Source organism: Drosophila kikkawai, chromosome X, assembly GCF_030179895.1.
Source record: "Drosophila kikkawai strain 14028-0561.14 chromosome X, DkikHiC1v2, whole genome shotgun sequence".
Lineage (NCBI taxonomy): Eukaryota > Metazoa > Arthropoda > Insecta > Diptera > Drosophilidae > Drosophila > Drosophila kikkawai.
In genome coordinates this window covers 30,798,042-30,817,875 of record NC_091733.1, presented here as the reverse complement: position 1 = coordinate 30,817,875, position 19,834 = coordinate 30,798,042, and the positions used below count along the sequence as shown (strand labels likewise).

The 19,834-nt window shown below is 32.8% G+C and overlaps 1 long non-coding RNA gene across 1 annotated transcript in view; it reads right to left on the bottom strand.

The window, feature by feature from the left end:
- Positions 1-825: 825 nt before the first annotated feature.
- The window catches only part of LOC138929090 (uncharacterized), a 57,972-nt gene continuing 38,963 nt past the window's right edge, over positions 826-19,834 (bottom strand). The window contains exon 3 of the long non-coding RNA XR_011445509.1: positions 826-872. This is a non-coding gene — a long non-coding RNA (uncharacterized lncRNA). The remainder of the gene's footprint in view (positions 873-19,834) is intronic.

The following is a 19,834-nucleotide window of genomic DNA, read 5'->3' as shown; positions in this document are numbered from 1 at the left end:
GTTTTATGTTGCTGAGCGAATGTGTCACACAGTTTTTAGTGTGTAAAGTGCAAACAATCAACGCAAGCGACTTTCAGCTGCTCCTCCTCCTCTCCTCTTCTCTCTCCCCCTTGCGTTTTCGTCACGCTTTTAGCTAAGCTTGGTCGCACTCCGCGTTGTTTCACTGTGCTCCATTCCCACATCCCCCAGCTACTCCCACTTCCCACTCCCCCAGCGACATCCCCCCAGCTGCATCTGGTTGCTTGTCAAACGCCGGCAGCATTTTTTCCAGCTTGTTTCTGTCACTATTACATTTCATATTTCCACGCCGCGCTGTTGTTGTCCAGCTTAGGAACTGAAATTCAACACTTTGGCAGCTGCATCCCCCAAAGCCCTGGCATACCCCCACAGGCACCCCCTCTCCTGCTAACATTTTGCTTAGTTTGCTGCCAAATTCTTTTCTCTTTTTTTTTTTTGCCGAGATCCCTCTTCATATTGAGTGGGTTAACTCCAACTAGTAGTGCTCACTTTACAGGGGAAAGGCACCACCTTTCGCTTACATACACTGAGAAAAAAGAGAGAGAAGTTCTGGCTGGAGTTCAACAATAAAAAAAAAACAAGACGAATATTCAACAATTCAAGTTTCAAGAAATAAATTGCTTATTTAAAAAAAAAAAATAAATAAGAAATCAATATTTTAAATTCAATTAAAGCAAAGCCATAAGTTTCACCAATAACAAAAAAAAAATTTCTGACAATAAAAAATAATAATAAATATTAAATACAGATTCCCAAATTATATGTAAAATATAAAAATAAACTCACCCATAAAAATGCATTCATGAAATTTCAGCAACAACAAAAACACCAACAACAGTTCACCAACGAAAATTCTGTAATATATATTAATTAATTAATTTAAATAGAAAAAAATTGAAAAAATTATTATATAATGATAAAGGTAATTGAGTCAATCCAACGATACTGATCTCTATAAAATTACCCATAAAAACTCAACAATAGCTTTACATTTATTAAAAGTTCACCAACAAATATTGAAAAATGAAATCTAGGAAAAGCTACACTGCCTGCGTTTCGCCAACAAAATATATAAATTTAGTGCAGAAAACTATCCTATAATATTCTCGAATGTTAATTTAGTAAATCAAAGTTTACTACTATATATTGATTTTCATAAAATAACCCATAAAAACTCAACAACAGCTTTACATTTATTAAAAGTTCACCAACAAATATTAAAAAATTAAATCTAGGAAAAGTACACCAACAAATACTGCCAAATTAAATCTAGGAAAAGCTATTACACATCTATATATAGTGCAAGTGTAAACTCAACCTCCGATTCAATTCAACGATGCAAATTCACCACCGAAAATGCCGAAATGCCAGCGCGCAAATACAGGATATTACTGAGGCAAGGCCAGTGAATCGAAATCGAAGCTGAAGTCAGCATCAACACCTGCCAAATGCAGTTATCAATAGCTGGGGATACCAATACCAAATCGAAATCCGATGGCGATTGCAATACGATGGGGAGGACACGACTTCCAGCCTAGTCTCAAGTGCCGATGGAGCCACAAGGCTGCTCTGCTGGTTGCTCATTTCATTGTTGGACTGTCTCCCTTTAAATGACAGATTTATATGGTATGCACAGGCAGTAGCAGCAGCAGCAACAAACAGGCAAACAAATAAGCAAGGACAATGACAACTGCGAGTCCTGGCGGAGACTGCAACTCCACAGTCCTTGTCCACAGTGAGTGACATGTCCAGCCAGGACATTGGTATGCACGAGCAGTAGGGACAGGAGCAGGAGCAGGAGCAGGACAGGACACTCATAAAAGAAGTGGAGTGCACAATCGTAATCCCAAAACATATACTTAGAGAGTGCGCTTAAGCCAAGGATACACATTGGGGGGGGGGGATGCGGACAACAATAAACAGGAAACAAACGAGCAAACGAATCCTTCTAAAAGAGTCCGGAGTCAGAGTCAGAGTCAGAGTCACTGGTAGTAATAGAAGCAGTAACAGTGGCAATGGCAATGGCAATGCCAGTTGTGGAGTGGCAAACATAAACCGAATAAAAAATAATTAAGCCACTGTTGACGCACTTTTTCGGCACGCCAAGCACGTGACAGGGAGAGAGAGACTCCAAAGGATCTGCAGGAGAGCTGTAAAAGGACACCAAAGCAATGGGAAATTAAACTAGAATTTTTCGAAGGCGCAAGCACAACAATAAAAAATATATATACTTGGTTATCTACACTTTCTTAAATTTTAATTTAAGACTTGCATTAATTTTTATTAAATACCCTTTTGGACTTAGTTCATATTCATAATGCTCTCCGTTAACCTTTTAGCTAGAAAAGAGTTCAACTATCTCTTCCATCTCTCAATTATGCATTCATTGGATTCTTTTCATATTTCCCTACATTTTCCATTTCCCCATTTCCTCACATTTCGGTCCAGTTTTTGTGACCCACTTCCGGGGAACCCCCCCAAGTTAGCAGCAGGCAAATGAACCAAACATGGTTTTCTCTGACTGACGCTGATGACCGCCAGCCATTTGCCGTTTTAGTTGTTTTCCCTTTCGCCCAACGCCATTTTCCGACCCCTAATGAATATGACGAGAAGTTTTCCTGCATAATTTAAAGGGGGGGTTGGGGGAAAACTGCATTGAATGACATGCATTTCGGTGATCACCCTCTCTGTGCTGGTCGGAACACAAAAAAAAAGTAGGGGAGACAAAAAAAAAAGGAAAAACGAAACAGAGAAACAGCACACGCACACACGCACAGCTTAACCAAGACAAATGACAAGGAAATGTGTCAGAAGCGAAGGACATCAGCGTGGACGAGTGGAGAGGGTCAGTGGCATCACCATCGAAAAAGGACGAGGGCTAAAATTCGGGAAGTGTGCAATGACAAAAAGGCAACTGATTAAAGTTGCTGATTGAATGGCACGAGGCTAGAACACTCACCAAACGCACACACGAAGGCACTGGGAAAGAATTAGGAGGTTTAGATATAAAATAAAAAGAGTTTTAGATTTTTAAATTAACATAAAAAAAAATTAAATTAGAAAGAAATTAAAATTAATAATATAATTTAATTAAAAACAAAAAAATTAAAAAAAATATATAAAATATATATAAAATTAAAAAATATATAAAATTATAATTTAAAAAAATATAATTTAAAAAAATATATAATTTAAAAAAAAATTAGAAAAATATTTATAAAAAAAAAAAACAGAAATGAAAAAATTAAAAAAAAAATCAAAATAAAATAATAAAAATAAAAACAAAAAATTAAATCAAAAAAATAAAATCAAAATACAGAAAATCTAAATAAAAAGAATCAAAATAAAATAACAATAAAATATCTAAAATAAATCGATTTTGAATTTTTAAATTAAAAAACTAATTTATCTAAAAACAAATTTATTTAAAAAATTATATTTAAAAAAATTATATAAAAATTAGAAATAAAGAAAAATTAAAAATTAAAACAAAAATTAAAATTAAAAAAAAAAAAATTTTAATTATATTAAAAAATGTAAAATAGCAAAAATTTCACTAGAAAGTAAGTACATTTTAAATGGCATTTTTGCTTTATTTTGTTGGTTCTTCGAGCCGGATCTGCAGAGCACTGTGTTTTAAATCTATATTAATTTAATATTTTAATTTACAAAATATAAGCATTATAAAAAAATAAACATTTAAAAGCCTATAATTTGTATTAAAAAATAAGCAAATATATTCACTATTTCATATTTTGGGGTTTAAATATTTATTCCTTCAGTTTTTTTAAACTACAAAATGCTTTATATAAATATAAAATAAGAAACAAATAAATAAAAATAAAGAAGAAAAATTTTAAAAAATAACATGTTTTTTAGCTTTGTTTTTAAATTATTTCTTTCTAGCTATTCTGAATTAAATAAAAGTATATATTTAATTGTTTTAAGCTCTTAAAGAATATAATTTTATTCAGCTTCTTTATTTATTTCATTTCCACCTTACACTTTAACCTTTTCTTTCCCCAAATTCCTACAATATTTTTCTCCCAGTGCCTGTTGTGTTGCCCATAAATAAGTAAATGCAAAAGTCAGAAACTTGACAGGGCCCGGGCAACGAAACGGGGCGCACGTCACTGGCTGCGGATGAAGGACGAAGGCCACGAGGTGGCACCAAATGCCAAGGGGGACGGGGGAGAGGGGGTAACTGCGGCACACACACACATTTGTCAGGCAAACGGCAAAAGATGTTTGACGCTTTGACAGCTCTGTGGCAGCGGCAGTGACAGCGGCAGAGGTAGGAGACGACGTACAAAAATCAAACAAGAAATATGCGCGTCGATTCAACGCTTTCGTCACGACGGGACCAGGAGGATCAGGAGCACGACCAGGTTGCAAATGGAAATGGAACGTCATCTTCAATGGGACATTTCCACTTTGTCAGCCATCATCGTACTTGTCGTCGCCGTCATCGTCAATGATGGTCGGTCGCTGGGGGACTAAGAGACTGAGAGACTGTTCCCGCCATGACGACGCCTCGTCCTAGCAGATTCCTCCCTCCTCTGGTTGCAAGCCCTCATCCCCTTCTTCATTTTATTTTTTATATATTTTTTATATATATTTATTTTTTTTGACGAGAGTCTTTCAAATATATTTCACTGCACGTCCTCCTGCCACTTAGGAGCGCTTTTCGGTTATTTTTAATATGAGTACGTGACTTTTTTAGTCTGCCACTTGGGCGGCTTAACTGGGCTGGTTAGGGGGGGAGGAGGGCCTGGAGGGTGGCTTTTCTGTGGCTTAAATCGGCTTAATTGAATGCAAAGGCCCGCAAAGCCTAATCAATCAAGAAGGCCACAAAAAACAGGGGTCTCTGGTTACAGTGAACAAAGAAATGAAGTCGTAAGGGAAATAATTGCTTTTAAAATTATTACCATAAATATATATAATAAATATATGTAATAAATATATTTAATAAATATATATAATAAATATATATAATAAATATATAAAATAATAATAAATATAAATAACTAATATACTAATAATACAACGGAATAAAAAAAATGTTTTTTCAACGTATATTTATATTATTATTAATTATTATTAATTATTATTAATTATTTTTTATTATTATTTATTTTTTATTATTAATTATTTTTTATTATTAATTATTTTTTATTATTAATTATTTTTTATTATTAATTATTTTTTATTATTAATTATTTTTTATTATTAATTATTTTTTATTATTAATTATTTTTTATTATTAATTATTTTTTATTATTAATTATAAAACTTTAGAAACAGATTTAAAAATAAAAAAAAAATAAAATTAAATTAAACAATTTTTGGCCAGAAATTTGTTAAATGAATTATACATTTTAAGAAGTTTATTTATTAACCTAAGAACAACTTTCCGAATAAGTTTATTAATTAAAAATTTCTTATTAAATAAATGCCAAATTTAGCTCTTAGTTTTCTCTTAGTTTTTTTAAATTAAATTAATTGAATTATTTTGTATTAATTTTAAAACTAACATTTTTACACTTAAACTTTAGCTAAATTGTTAGTTAAAATACGAATTTTCTTCTTAATAAATTAAACAAAATTAAAACCAAAGAATATACTTTGTAAGCTAAATTAAATTACACAAAGTAAACCCTGACAACCTCAACTTTGAAACTCCATCATTTACCAAGTGGATCCATCTCATAATGCTTATCCCGTTGTAGCCGTAAGATCTGCCAAGTTATGCCACTTAAATCCCCACAAATGGCAAAAGAGGTAAAAAAGGGAATTGCTTCTTTAAGCCGGAATCCTGCTGACCTCTCTCCTGACCTGGGACCAGCCGGCTAAGGAAAAGGATATATACCATACCCCCTTTTGCCACCGCGAGGCCATGGCTCCTACGAAATTTTGGCAGCCACATAAACACACACACACACAGAGGACGCACAGACACCGATGCAGACGTAAAGTACAAATGTGCCAAATGATAACATTTTTGGGGGCGCCACCGCCTCTAAAAGCTAAAGCCTCCCAAGTCAGCCCTCGTCGTAGCTCACGGCTCCTGGCGTGGCCCCACAAAAGTCGTATCTGCATCCTGGTCCTAATACTCGTGTGTTGAAATCACCATATGTGCGAACACTGAGCAAAAAAAGGGGTGAAAAGGATGTCTTCGAAAAAATATTAAAAATTTTCAAATTGAAATTGATATTATTTTCCATCAATTAGTATTCTGAAATATTTTCTAAAATACTTTATAAGCTTTAGGATTTTTTTAAAACTTAAATTTAACTGGTCACATTAAAAAAAGCTTTCCAAATAACAAATTAAAACGTTTTAAAACTAATTTAATTTAATTTAAATTATATATTTTGTATTTCATAATTTTCCTGCATTTTTCTTGTATTATTTTTAAAGTTTTAGGACAGTTTTTAACAAAATTCAAGGACTGGTCACACTAAAAAATACAAATAAATCTTGAATTATTGTAAATTGCCAAATAATGATGTTTTAGTTCAGAAAATTTATTTATACTTGGTCTAAAAATATATATCTGTAATTATAAATAAATTAAATAACAAATATACTACATATATACTACAACTGGTTAGTTTTCTCTCAGTGCTCCTTTTCGCTTCTTGGCACAAAATTTGCCCAACTGCTCGACGTTCTCGGTTTCGGTGCGTGTTGCCAGGCCTGCCCCCGTCGTATTGCATTCCTTGGATGCTCATTTGCCCCGTTTTCACTGCGCTTTTACTGCCACCCACACACTCACACACAAATACAAACACCCACACACACACCATCTCTGGAAAAGAGATTTTTCTGTTGCTGTTGATGCGATTTTATGTATTTCCATGATGCGCTTATTCGACTTCGGCATTATCCTGGCGAAGCCACGCAGCGCTTTCCATGCATACAAATTGCTAAATTATTTAAGCAGCGACAACGGCCAGCCTCCGCCCAGAAAGTGGCGTGGAAAAGTCGTCGGAAAAGCTGAAGCAAGATGAGAAGAGAGGGTGTGGAGGGGAGGGAAGGTGCTGCTATTAGTACCAAGTTGTCCTGGCCCGGTAAGTCCCGATGGTCAGCACAGGCAGGAAGAGGGAGTGTGTTGCAGGGGGACTTTAGGAGAGTTTTGCAGGATGAGAAGCTTAGGGCCGGGCACGTATGCGTGTGTGTGTGTGTGTGTGGGTTGTGTGCGGTGTGTGTGAGTGCGGCCGAGTCCAATAATAAATAAGTGGCCAAAAGCATAGCATACTTTTGTGCGCCGTTAAACTTTCTGCGTAAATTTAGCGTTCATCATGGCTAACTTCGTTTCCTTTTTGACCACCAAAACCCCCGCCCATCCCCTTCCCAGAGCCAGTCCCAGTTGCCATTACATTACATACAATTGCTGTCTGCCGACCGAAGGGACACTGAGAGAATATGAATAAACGTAAAAATTATAAATAAAAAAAATGAAATAAATTGCAAAATTAAAAAAAAAATAATATTAATAATTTCGAATAATATGCTAACAAATCTGCATACTAAATTTAATTTTTCAAGAGATCAAAATTTTGGACTAGTTTTTTGGCAACTTTAAAATATTTTTAAGACATAAAATTAAAAAAAAAAATTGAAAATTTTATTTTTCTTCCGAATATGTCCAGATCGATTCGCCTGGTGATGCTGATCAAGAATATATATGATTTATAGGGTCGGAAATGACTCCCTCACTAAATAAATTGTAAAACCCTTCAAGAAGACATAATACATTCATTTAACTTTTTATGTCATAATTTGTAGGCAATTGTAATTTTAAAAATATCATAACTAAGCCAAAAAAGCACCAAATTCAATTCGGTAAACTTTTTTATGCTAGTTTTCAATATGCTAACAAATCTGCATACTAAATTTAATTTTTCAAGAGATCAAAATTTTGGACTTGTTTTTTGGCAACTTTAACACATATTTAAGACATAAAATTAAAAAAAAATAAATTGAAAATTTTATTTTTCTTTCGAAAATGGCCAGATCGATTCGCCTGGTGATGCTGATCAAGAATATATATGATTTATAGGGTCAGAAATGACTCCTTCACTAAATAAATTGTAAAACCCTTCAAGAAGACATAATACATTCATTTAACTTTTTATGTCATAATTTGTAGGCAATTGTAATTTTAAAAATATCATAACTAAGCCAAAAAAGCACCAAATTCAATTCGGTAAACTTTTTTATGCTAGTTTTCAATATGCTAACAAATATGCATACTAAATTTAATTTTTCAAGAGATCAAAATTTTGGACTTGTTTTTTGGCAACTTTAAAACCTTTTTAAAGCATAAAATTAAAAAAAAAATTAAAAATTTTATTTTTCTTCCCAATATGTCCAGATCGATTCGCCTGGTGATGCTGATCAAGAATATATATGATTTATAGGGTCGGAAATGACTCCTTCACTAAATAAACTGTAAAACCCTTCAAGAAGACATAATACATTCATTTAACTTTTTATGTCATAATTTGTAGGCAATTTTAATTTTAAAAATATCATAACTAAGCCAAAAAAGCACCAAATTCAATTCGGTAAACTTTTTTATGCTAGTTTTCAATATGCTAACAAATCTGCATACTAAATTTAATTTTTCAAGAGATCAAAATTTTGGACTTGTTTTTTGGCAACTTTAACACATATTTAAGACATAAAATTAAAAAAAAATAAATTGAAAATTTTATTTTTCTTTCGAAAATGGCCAGATCGATTCGCCTGGTGATGCTGATCAAGAATATATATGATTTATAGGGTCAGAAATGACTCCTTCACTAAATAAATTGTAAAACCCTTCAAGAAGACATAATACATTCATTTAACTTTTTATGTCATAATTAGTAGGCAATTTTAATTTTAAAAATATCATAACTAAGCCAAAAAAGCACCAAATTCAATTCGGTAAACTTTTTTATGCTAGTTTTCAATATGCTAACAAATCTGCATACTAAATTTAATTTTTCAAGAGATCAAAATTTTGGACTTGTTTTTTGGCAACTTTAACACATATTTAAGACATAAAATTAAAAAAAAATAAATTGAAAATTTTATTTTTCTTCCGAATATGGCCAGATCGATTCGCCTGGTGATGCTGATCAAGAATATATATGATTTATAGGTTTGGAAATATATAAACTAAAAATATGAGTAAATTGTTACGAATTTTTTCTATAACTCCTTTACAACAAAGAAAAACTGTTAAAATGAACACAAAAAAAAGGATAAGATAAAAAATATTATAATAAATATATATATAAATATAATGAAATTCTTCCTTTTTCTACTTAATTTTGTCGTCTTATTTACACTTATTTCTCTCCCTGCACCTGCCGGCAGTGACCACCAAAGTTGAGCAACGTGGCTATGGCTGTGACTGTGTGCGTATGTGTGGTCACTGAGGCCAGTGTTCACTGTACCGGCGACACCATACGCATTCAATTTAATTTAAAATTCATGGCATTAACTTTAACTTCAACTTAAGTCCGCCGCATGCAACTTGATAAAATGTCTGCAGGAAAAACCCAAAAGGAGGGGAAAAAAGAAAAAGGAAAGTGGGGGAAAATGGGGGGAAAATGGGGAGGGGCGTAATGGAAGAAAATTTGAAGGGAGCATAGCTTGGGGGAAAAGGAACTAGGAAGATGTGGCTGAGAAGGCGTGGTCACTGCACTGAGGTCCTTTTTAACTTCATTTTGTTGGCGAGTTGTGCAAAGTGTTTCCTTTTATGCAGTGGCCATGCGTTTCATAATTTGATTCCATACTTTTTGGGGCTGCCATTTAACACGATACGTATGTGTGTGTATATATATATATTTACGTTTGTGTGCATGCCTGCTTTTAGCCAGCTAATTGCGGCCAATTGGCCAGAAAACAAAACCACCGCAGAAATTGCACCAAAATTTAGCAACATTGGACAGCAGCAGCGCAGAGCGTCATGTTATAAGGGCTTAACTCAACCAGAAAAGGGACAAACCAAAAAATATCCACAAAATCCAGCACAAAACCCAAAAACCAAAATCTAAAAGCAACAAAAAAATTTGAGAGAAAGGGTGCAGTTATATTTATGCTAACTAGTTTGAAGCAATGGCAGCTGCATAAACAATTTCCCCCGAAAAAAAAAAACTTTTCAGGACCAACTCGGAATTTTTGGTAATTAAACTACACAGTATATGGTAGTACATTCAGGGGGGTTAGAGGGACTATAAAAGGACACAAAAACATTGATTGTTCTTAATTGCAAAATGGCTGGTTGATAAACTCAATCGATTTCCCCCACCATTATAGCCTTCAATTGGACATTAATGAATGGCTTAAATGGACGCAAATGTTTTTCAGCGGAACAGATCAATTCGACAATTTTGGGTGTTTTTGTTGTTCTATTGTTTAGGGAAATACACTAAACTTTATGCTAGTAAATTATATTAAATATTTAAAATTACATCAAGTTTAAGGTAATATTATAGCAAGAAATAGTAATTTTAAAGAAACGATAAGGAAATGCTTGAAAAATAATTTAAATAATTTAATTTAATTTATAAGAATAATAAATTATAAATAATTAAACGAATTTTTAACAGCTGCTGCAGCTTTAAATAATAATTACATGCTAATACTATCTTGTGATATTTCTAAAATAATGCTAAAAAATATTATAATTTAATAATAAAATTATGCTAAAACTATTAAAATTTTTTTTTTCTTTTTTTTTTTGCTTTTTTAAGCATTGCTTAAAATTTTTTAAATATATTTTTTTGTATTTTTTTATACTTTTTGAATTAAACAACTTTTTTGGATAAAATTATTTTAATAGTTTTTAAATTTGTTTAGAAATTTTTTTTAATAAATATTTAGCTAATACTATGGTCTTAATTTTGATTACAACTTATTTAATATATTTTTTGTACTATTTTAGATAATAAATTATTAAAGGCAAAACATATATTTAATAAATATTTAACTTCTATTTTTCTTGTAATTTTGATTTAAAATTTATAAATGAATTTCTTTACAATTGTTTTATCATTTATAAATTAAGACAACAAATATTTAATTAAGATTTTTCGTTTCGCTTTCATAAAAAAATTATTAAAAATATGTTTAAACTCTCTTCTGACCTTTAAAAATTAGTGCAATAAATACTAAACGATTATTTTCGTTTTTGTTATTTATAAAAATGATAACAAATATTTTTTATAATTTTATAAACATAAAACAATTATTATAAAAAATGTTTAACTAATATTTATGTTTTAGCTGTTTTTTAATAAACATTAAAAATTGTTGTATACCATTTTATAATTTTTAAAAATTACCCCATTAAATAATTCCTGAAAATTCAGTTCCTAAATCAACAAATAACCCAAATAAAACCTTTATGGATTTAACATTATTTCCAATATTTTTTCCAAGTGTCTCTCAAGCATAAAACCCCCCTTCAAATTATCCCTTTAATCCAACAAGGATTTCCCTTAATAGTTTTGCATTTAAAATTCAGCACTTCATTGTTCCGGATTGCCTGTCTGCCTTTCGTCTCAATAAAATATCCTCCCATATTAATATGAATTGATTTGAAAGTGGAAACTGTTGCAAGTTTAATAAGGCAATCAGGCTGCAATATGCATGAGCCGCAAAAAGGCGCACAGCCAATCAGTTAATTGAATAGACACAACAGTTGAGAGAGAGAGAGAGCGAGCACCTCTGGCTGTCAGTAATTTAGCCCCAATTAACCAGCCTTAAAGGGAACTCTGGGTCAGGATTTGTGCTTCATTTTTTGCCTGCCAAAGGCATGGCCCCGAGGAGATGGCAAAATATGAATATAAATAAGGTTTGGCGTGCCAACTTTATGGCCCTCCATTGGCCACGTTAACCACTTGAGGCCTTCAAAGAACTTGCAACTTCAAATCACGTCGCTTTATTAGTTCAACGTCGACTTGGCTTGGGTCCCCAGATCCCAGCTAGCTTCTTCCTTTCGTTTTTTTTTATTTTGACAAAAGATGGGGATTTTGGTATCCAAAATCTAAAATCCGGAATCCCAGCATCCGGAATTTAGCAACTAGAATGTGGAATCTGGGGGCGTTGACTCTCACCTATTGACGTTTATTGAATCAAAACCGTTTTCAGCCGAGTTCGATTCGCCGCCGCTTTGGTTTTAGTTCAGTTCGCTTCAGTTGCTCCTCTGGTTCCCCAGCTCCTCTGGCTGCTCCGGCTCCTGCTCCTCTGGTTTTCTGCTTTTCTGGTTTGCTTTGTTGCGGCGCCATAAAAAAACGTGCAACGATTGGGGAGGGAGTAGTGCCTACACTGACAGAAATCAGAATAGATAATCTCTATAATCCTAAAGAAAGGCCTTATATTTTTGTTTTAAATAAGGAAATTCCTTAAATCAGGGTACAAAAAAAAATATATAAAAAAAATATATAAAACAAAAAATGTATATACAAAAATATATATAAAAAAAATATATATATAAACTAATATATATATAAAAAAAATATATAAAAAAAATATATTACAAAAATATAGAAAAATATATATAAAAAAATATATAAAAAAATATATAAAAAAAAATATATAAAAATATATAAAAATAAATATATAATAAATAAAAAAAATAAATATAAATATAAATAAATATAAAATAAAATAAAATATAATATATAAAAATATATAACAAAATATACAAAAAATATATAAAAAAATATAAGAAATATATAAGAAATATATAAAAAATATTCCAAAAATATAAAATAATAATCAAATTAATTATAATAATAAACAAAACTTTCTTTCAGCTTAAAATAAAAGTGCAGCGCAAAGTGGAATTTAAAAAAAAAGAGGAAAACAAAAGAGATTTCCCCCTGGAGCGTGAGCTCAGCTCGGCAAACTGCTAAGCCTTTCAGCTCCAACGTTCACCCACATTCACAGCCACAGTCATAGCCACATCTCTATCCTCATCCACATCCACATCCACATCCTCATCCACATTCAAACAGCCGGCAAACATTTCAAATCGGCGGGTCATGATTCAAGCACTCAGTCAGCTGTATTTTATTGAATTAGGGCGGAGTTTTCCATTCTCCGTTCGATCGGGGATCGGGAGTGCTCGAGGACGGCTACAACGAATGCGACGCCTGGGGCCACTGAGAGAGTGAGAGAGAGAGTGCCCTGGCAGGATGCATGCAGCTTTGGTCCTTTGTTGCCCCACTCCCCCCCAATAACTTCATAAATCAAAGCGTTTGCTCAGTCATTTTTAGAATTTGTTTGTTCTGCGAACTGCAATGCAAACGAATCCCCGGCCAACGCAACTCGTATGAGAATGTGAAAACCCCGAACGCTACCAGATTTTTGTTGTACTTTCCACCCGCCAACACACATTTTCCCCCCCATCTCTTTACACCAGGCTTCCCTTTGTTTTTTGCATTTTCCACATATATATATATTTTTTTGTTTGTGATTCCCGGGGGAAATTGGGGGTATGATGGTACTATATTTTATCTCTACAAGCATAATATTCTAGCATTTTTAGAAAAATTAAGGGGAAACTAGATAACAATTTAATTTCATAAATAATAGGTATGATTTCTGTTTTAGTTTAGTTTATAATATTAACTATATGTATTTCTTTTTGATTCTAAGAATTATCTATATTTAAAGTGAAGTTTTGGGTGTTGTAAAAGTTGTAGGTTTCATATTTTACTTGCGCTGCTCCTGTTGGTGTATTGTTGTAACTCACCAACGTTAATTTAAAATATAATATTCTTGAAAAGCTTAACTAAAAATTTCATAAATATTAAGTATAATTCTTATTTAAGTTTAGTTTATAATTAAAATATATAGGTATTTTTTTTTCGTTTTGTTTATGATTTAAATTAATTTGTTTTAAACTGAGTATTGGTGTGTTGTTGTAACTCTAAACCATTGCAAACTTTTTGGTTTTCTATCTGTAGCTCCAACCTAAAGTTATAATGAAAGCTTTATAGATAATGGGCAACCCTAAGTCGACATCATTTCAATTATAAACACACCTCTCAGCTGCAGTCTCTGCTCTTTGTCCTGTCCCATTGTTGTTGTTGTAATTGCTTTGGCTGTGTGTGGCAGTTTTTTTCTCCAGTTTTTGTTTTGTTCTGTGTTTTTCTTTTTTTTTTCGCTCTGTACCTTTAGCTGGAATGTTTGCCTGGCTGTTTGCTAGATGTTCGTTTGCTGGTTTCCTTGGCATTTCCCATTCGGCGTTTCACCATTTTGCGCATTTCCCTTTTAGCCTTTTCAGTGATTTAAATTACAATTGTGGTGGAGGAGAGGAGAGCCAGAGCCCAGAGTCGGTTCATCGATGTGTCGCCTGTGACATTGTCATTTGTTTAAGCTTTATTAATGGTCTTTCCTGGCTTTGTGCAAAATGGCAGAGGGGAAACTAGGCGAAATGTGGCAAAAGCTGCCCCACCAGCTTGTAGGCAACACTTTTTGTCCTCGTGGAGTGCTCTCTAATTAGTGCTTGTTTACGGGGGGGCTGAGAACTCTTGACAGCCGGCGCCAGCGCCTTCAAGTATGCAGCAAGTTTTGCAAAATACGATTTGCATATTAAACCGAAAGTGGGGTGATGGGTGGGTGGGGTATTTGGGGTGGACCTGGTAGGCAAACTCATTGAAATTGAACGGAAATTTTGCCGCCCAAGTTGAGCGAAAGTTGGTACAACTTTTCCTTTTCCCTTGTTTTTTTTTCATGTTTATGGATATTTTTTTTTTTTTTTGCTGCTGTTGTTCCGCTAGCCACTCTTGCCTTTATTCCGTATTGCCCCGTTGTTTAGCTTCGTTCGCTTTCTATTTGCAGATTATATTTTAGCTCCTCCATCTCCATCTCCAACCCGCATTTTATTTACACGCTCGCTTTGACTTGCTTGTGGAACAATGAATGTCACTTTGGTCTAGACCCCAGACATGGCCCTCGGCGTTGCGGGTTCTGCGAGTTCCTTTTTCCGTCGACGGGGTTTTTTTTTTTTTTTCTCTTTTTTCTAGTCGGAGAAGGTATACCCTAACCAGATGTCTTAATTTCCATTAAAAAAAATGATTAATATTTAAGCAGCAGCAACAAAGAGGTGTTTTTTAAGTTAATTTATGTTATTTAAAAATGTTTTATAATTTTTTAAAGAGTTTCCAAAGGGTCTTGGTTATTTTTCAATTATTTTTTAACAACTTTAGCACTTAAAAAAATATTTAAAAAATAAATTTAGCATGAAAACTTATTGCTTAAAATTTCTTAAAAAATTATTACAAGATCTAGATTAAGTTTTAACTCTTAATAGGAAACAAAAACCTTGAAATAATATTTTAAAAATAAATTAAGCATGAAAACTAATTGATGTTTGGTGCTAACTTTGGATTTTTTTACTTTCTTGGTTTGTAATTATTTTATTTTGTTTAAAAATTTCTATTTTAAGAGCCATTATAGTCAACTATTCAATTGCATCATAATTTTAAAAAGACATATAGCCTTAAAATTAATTAACTTAAAGTTTTCCAGTCCCAATTATTTGTTTCTTTAAAGTAAAATTATTTTATTTATTTTCTTGTAAATAAAACCCCTATTTTTAGATCCCTTAAGGACCTAGAAATCCTTAAATATATATATATAATATATATATTTTTTGGGGCACTTTCCGCTTATGATTGAGTGAACCTGCTGCCTCCACCCTCTCTCGCCTCTTTAGGTAGAGTAATCGCCTCAAATATTTTCGGGTATAACTTTTGTTTGGTTCCACAGTATGTGACCTGACCCACTCGGGGGGGTCACACACGTGAAACGGGGTAAGCTTATAAGTTTATAAAGTTGCGGATGAACGCACGTGTCGTCGTTTCGTTTGCTTTTTCCAATCCCTCAACTCAACTCAACTCAATTCGACGCTGACCTTTTGTTGTTTGACTGGGGGTCACCTGGTGACCATTCCTGTTTCCGGTTCCAGAAAAAGGGATTACATTTTTGCGGCTCAAAAAGAGAGGAGAAACGGAGACCCTTCCTTTCCCCCTTGTTATCCTTGCAAGCAGACTTATCGCATTACGCATACGCACTGTGGTCCCCCAATACGTCCTATTTATGGTCGTTTTACAAAGCCAAAGCGTTAATTAAGCATCTTGTTACTCTTGAGGCTGTGTGGAGGAGTGTTCCTAAAGTGTGTGTGTGTGTGCATGTTACTCAATCGATTAGTTAGTCAATCGATTATTCATCGAGTTTGGTAATGGCCAAAATCCCTAGCAGCACAAAAGCCCCCAATTAAGTGCCTGTAATTGCAGTTGGCAAACTTTTAATATGAGTTTGCTGCTTATATTTTAAATGTATTGAAGCTTTAATTAATAAATAATACAAAGTAATGAATAAATAATAAATAAAAGGAATTAAATCTATTATCTATGATGAAAGATATTTTTGCCATACGGAAAAAATGCAGGGAAAGTTCATTTAAGAAATTTGATTTATATGAAAACTTTTTTTGTAGCAAAAATACATTTTATAAAATAGATAAAAATCGATAAAAATTCACGAAAATCTATATTTATCGATATTATTATTGCAAAAATATCATACAATCGATATTTATCGATATTATTACTGCAAAAATATCTTACAAACCGATATTAGATTTATTTTTTATATATTTTTATCTATTTTATAAGATTTATTTTTTGCTATTAAAAAGTTTTCATATAAATCATTAATAAATTTTGCAATAAAATCGATTTTGATCGATTTTTTTTTTATTGCATAATTATCTTACAAGCCGATAATATATTTAATTATGGATTATATTTTAATACAAATTTTTATATTGCAACAAAAAATTTTTGGAAGATAAAAAATTGCGAGAAAACAAATCGATTAAGGTCAGAATTAATGGATTTTTTTGTTTAAATTATTTTCTTAAATTTAATTCGGGCCTTAATCGATTTTTTTATTGCTAAAATTGTTTAGAAAATAGATAAAACGATTTTGTATACCCAAAACATCTTATAAAATATATAAGAAATTTAATTTTACCTTTAACTATCGATAATCAGTTATTATTATCTGGTTAATTAATCCCTTGGCTTACTCTGAACCTGCCTCCATCCTGTTTCAAGCAAACAATAATGATGAGGATGATGATGTTGCCACCCACTTTCCACACCCACTCCTCCACCAGGGATACTCCGCCTGCCTCAGCGGGCTTATTATGCAATGCATTTAACTAATAATCTCAGCCGGTTGCCTTCGTGGCCTGCTTGCTTGTTCCTGGCCAAGTGCAGCTCAGAGTGCGGCTTACTTGGGATTTTGCCTTTCGAAACCCAAACAAGTCCGTCCTTGCTAGGCAAAAGGGTCTCCCTAAGTCCTTCTCCTTACACCTCTCCTTCTCTTCTCGTTCGCTGCTCTCACAATGAAAATCGCTGAAATGCCTTGCCAATTTTATAAACAACAATGAACAGGCAAAAGTGTCGTTGGTGTTGGGGCCAATACCAGGGGGGTGGCGGGTTGAGGTGAAAAAGGCACTTCCTCCATGGCTCCATGCTGCTATGCTATGGCCTGGGTCTCACATTTTCAGCATTATTCTGCTTGTTAAACAGCTGACGATGGTGATGGTGGTGTTGCTGGTGGTGGCCTTTGACTGGCGACGCCAAAAAACTACCGAAAAATACAACAACAAAAGGATCTCTCTCGCTAAAAAAAAAAAAAAAAAAAAACACACAACAGAGAAATGCAGAGCAGAAACAAAAAAATAATGGCTTGACTTTCAATTGCACAATGACAACAACAATAACAGCAGGAGTAGGAGCAGTAGCAGCAGCAGGCTCAGGCTCAGGATCAGGAGCAGCAGGACGACAAGCCAGCACCATTGGCAATCAACAAACAACAGCAGAGGCAACGCCGACAACAATAAAAGGCACAACCAGTGGGGGAGGGGGAGGAGGAGGGCAGGCTAAGAGGGGGGTAGGTGGTCGGCAGCAGGTCCTGTGGCGGGGACATCAAAATCAATTCAAGTACGGAAACTGCTGCAGTTGTACAGTTGAGCGGCCTGGACACAGAGGCTGAAAAAGTGACGGAAAAAAAAAGGAGAAAAAAAAACAGCAGGACAGGCAAGGGAAACCCAACACTGTGCTTAATTTTTAAATTAAGATTAAATTTAAAATTAAATTAAATTCAAATTTAAGTAATAATACAAGCCAAAAACTATGTTAAATATATATTTTTAAAATTATTTAACAATATTTAAATTTAAATATATTATTTAAATACAATTATCGATAAATAAAATTTAAAAACAAAAAAAACAAGAAAGGAAGCTAACTTCGGCACGCCGAAGTTTGTATACCCTTGCAGATTGGTTTTCATATTTATATCATAAATTATAATGCCGAAAACAGACACTACACAGAGTTTCATAACATTTTACCTATACTTATTATGTTTACAGTTTGACAGTTACAGTTTTTCATTCCCAGTTTTACATTTTCTCTACATCTACCGATCGGTTTATATGGCAGCTATATGATATAGTTGTCCGATTTTTATGAAATTTATACCAAAATTCTATAACAATAAAAAAAGCCTATATCTCAGAGTAGATACAAATACGTTGAAAAACAACGAAGCTATAATTTTTTTCCTATTAATTTCCCGATCGTTCCTATGGCAGCTATATCATATAGTCGTCCGATTTTCATAAAATTTTTACCAAAATTCAGAAATAATATAAAATGGCCATATCTAAAAAAATGGTGCAAAAATATTGAAAAACAGCAAAGTTATATTTTTTTTTCTAAAAATTTATCGGACATTTGTATGGCAGCTATATGATATAGTCGTCCGATCCGGCCCGTTCCGACATATATAGCAGTGAGAGTATATAGAAGACTATATGCAAAGTTTCATTCAGATAGCTTTTAAACTGAGGGACTAGTTTGCGTAGAAACGGACAGGTGGACAGACGGACAGACGGACAGACGGACAGACGGACATGGCTAGATCGACTCGGCTGTTGATGCTGATCAAGAATATATATACTTTATAGGGTCGGAAACGTCTCCTTCACTGCGTTGCAAACTTCTGACTGAAATTATAATACCCTGCAAGGGTATAAAAAGGGGAATATAAATATATAAAATACCAAATAAAAAAAAATAATAATTTAAAATACTTAAATTTTCGATTTTAATTTACTTTTAGAATTTTTTAGAATTTTGTGGAAAATGTATTAAAATCTTTAAATAAAATTCTTAAAAATTCTTTAAAAAATTTAATAAAATCCTTAACAATATTAAAATTTTCAAAAAAAAATATTAAAACCCTTAAAAATTATTAAAATCCTTAAAATTTATTAAAATCCTTAAAATTTATTAAAATCCTTAAAATTTATTAAAATCCTTGAAATTATTACAATTCTTTAAAACTATTAAAACCCTTAAAAATTATTAAAACCCTTAAAAATTATTTAAATCCTTAAAATGTAAAAATTATTTACTTTTAGAATTTAAATCTGAAAACTTCATAATTTAAATTTTCGATTTTAATCGACTTTAATCGATTTATTTTTAGAAAAATCGATTCACTGACAATGTTCAATATAAAATATTTTCAATTATAATATATAATATTCTCCTAAATTTCCCCATTTTCATTTAGCTTTTCATTTCGCTCAGTGTTTGCAAGTTATTCCCGGAAAGGATTCCCATTGTTTTAACGGGTTTTGCTGTGGTTGTTTTGCCGTTGAGCAGCAGCAGGCTCTGCAGAATATGCATCGATATAAATGAATTGGTGGAGTTGGACA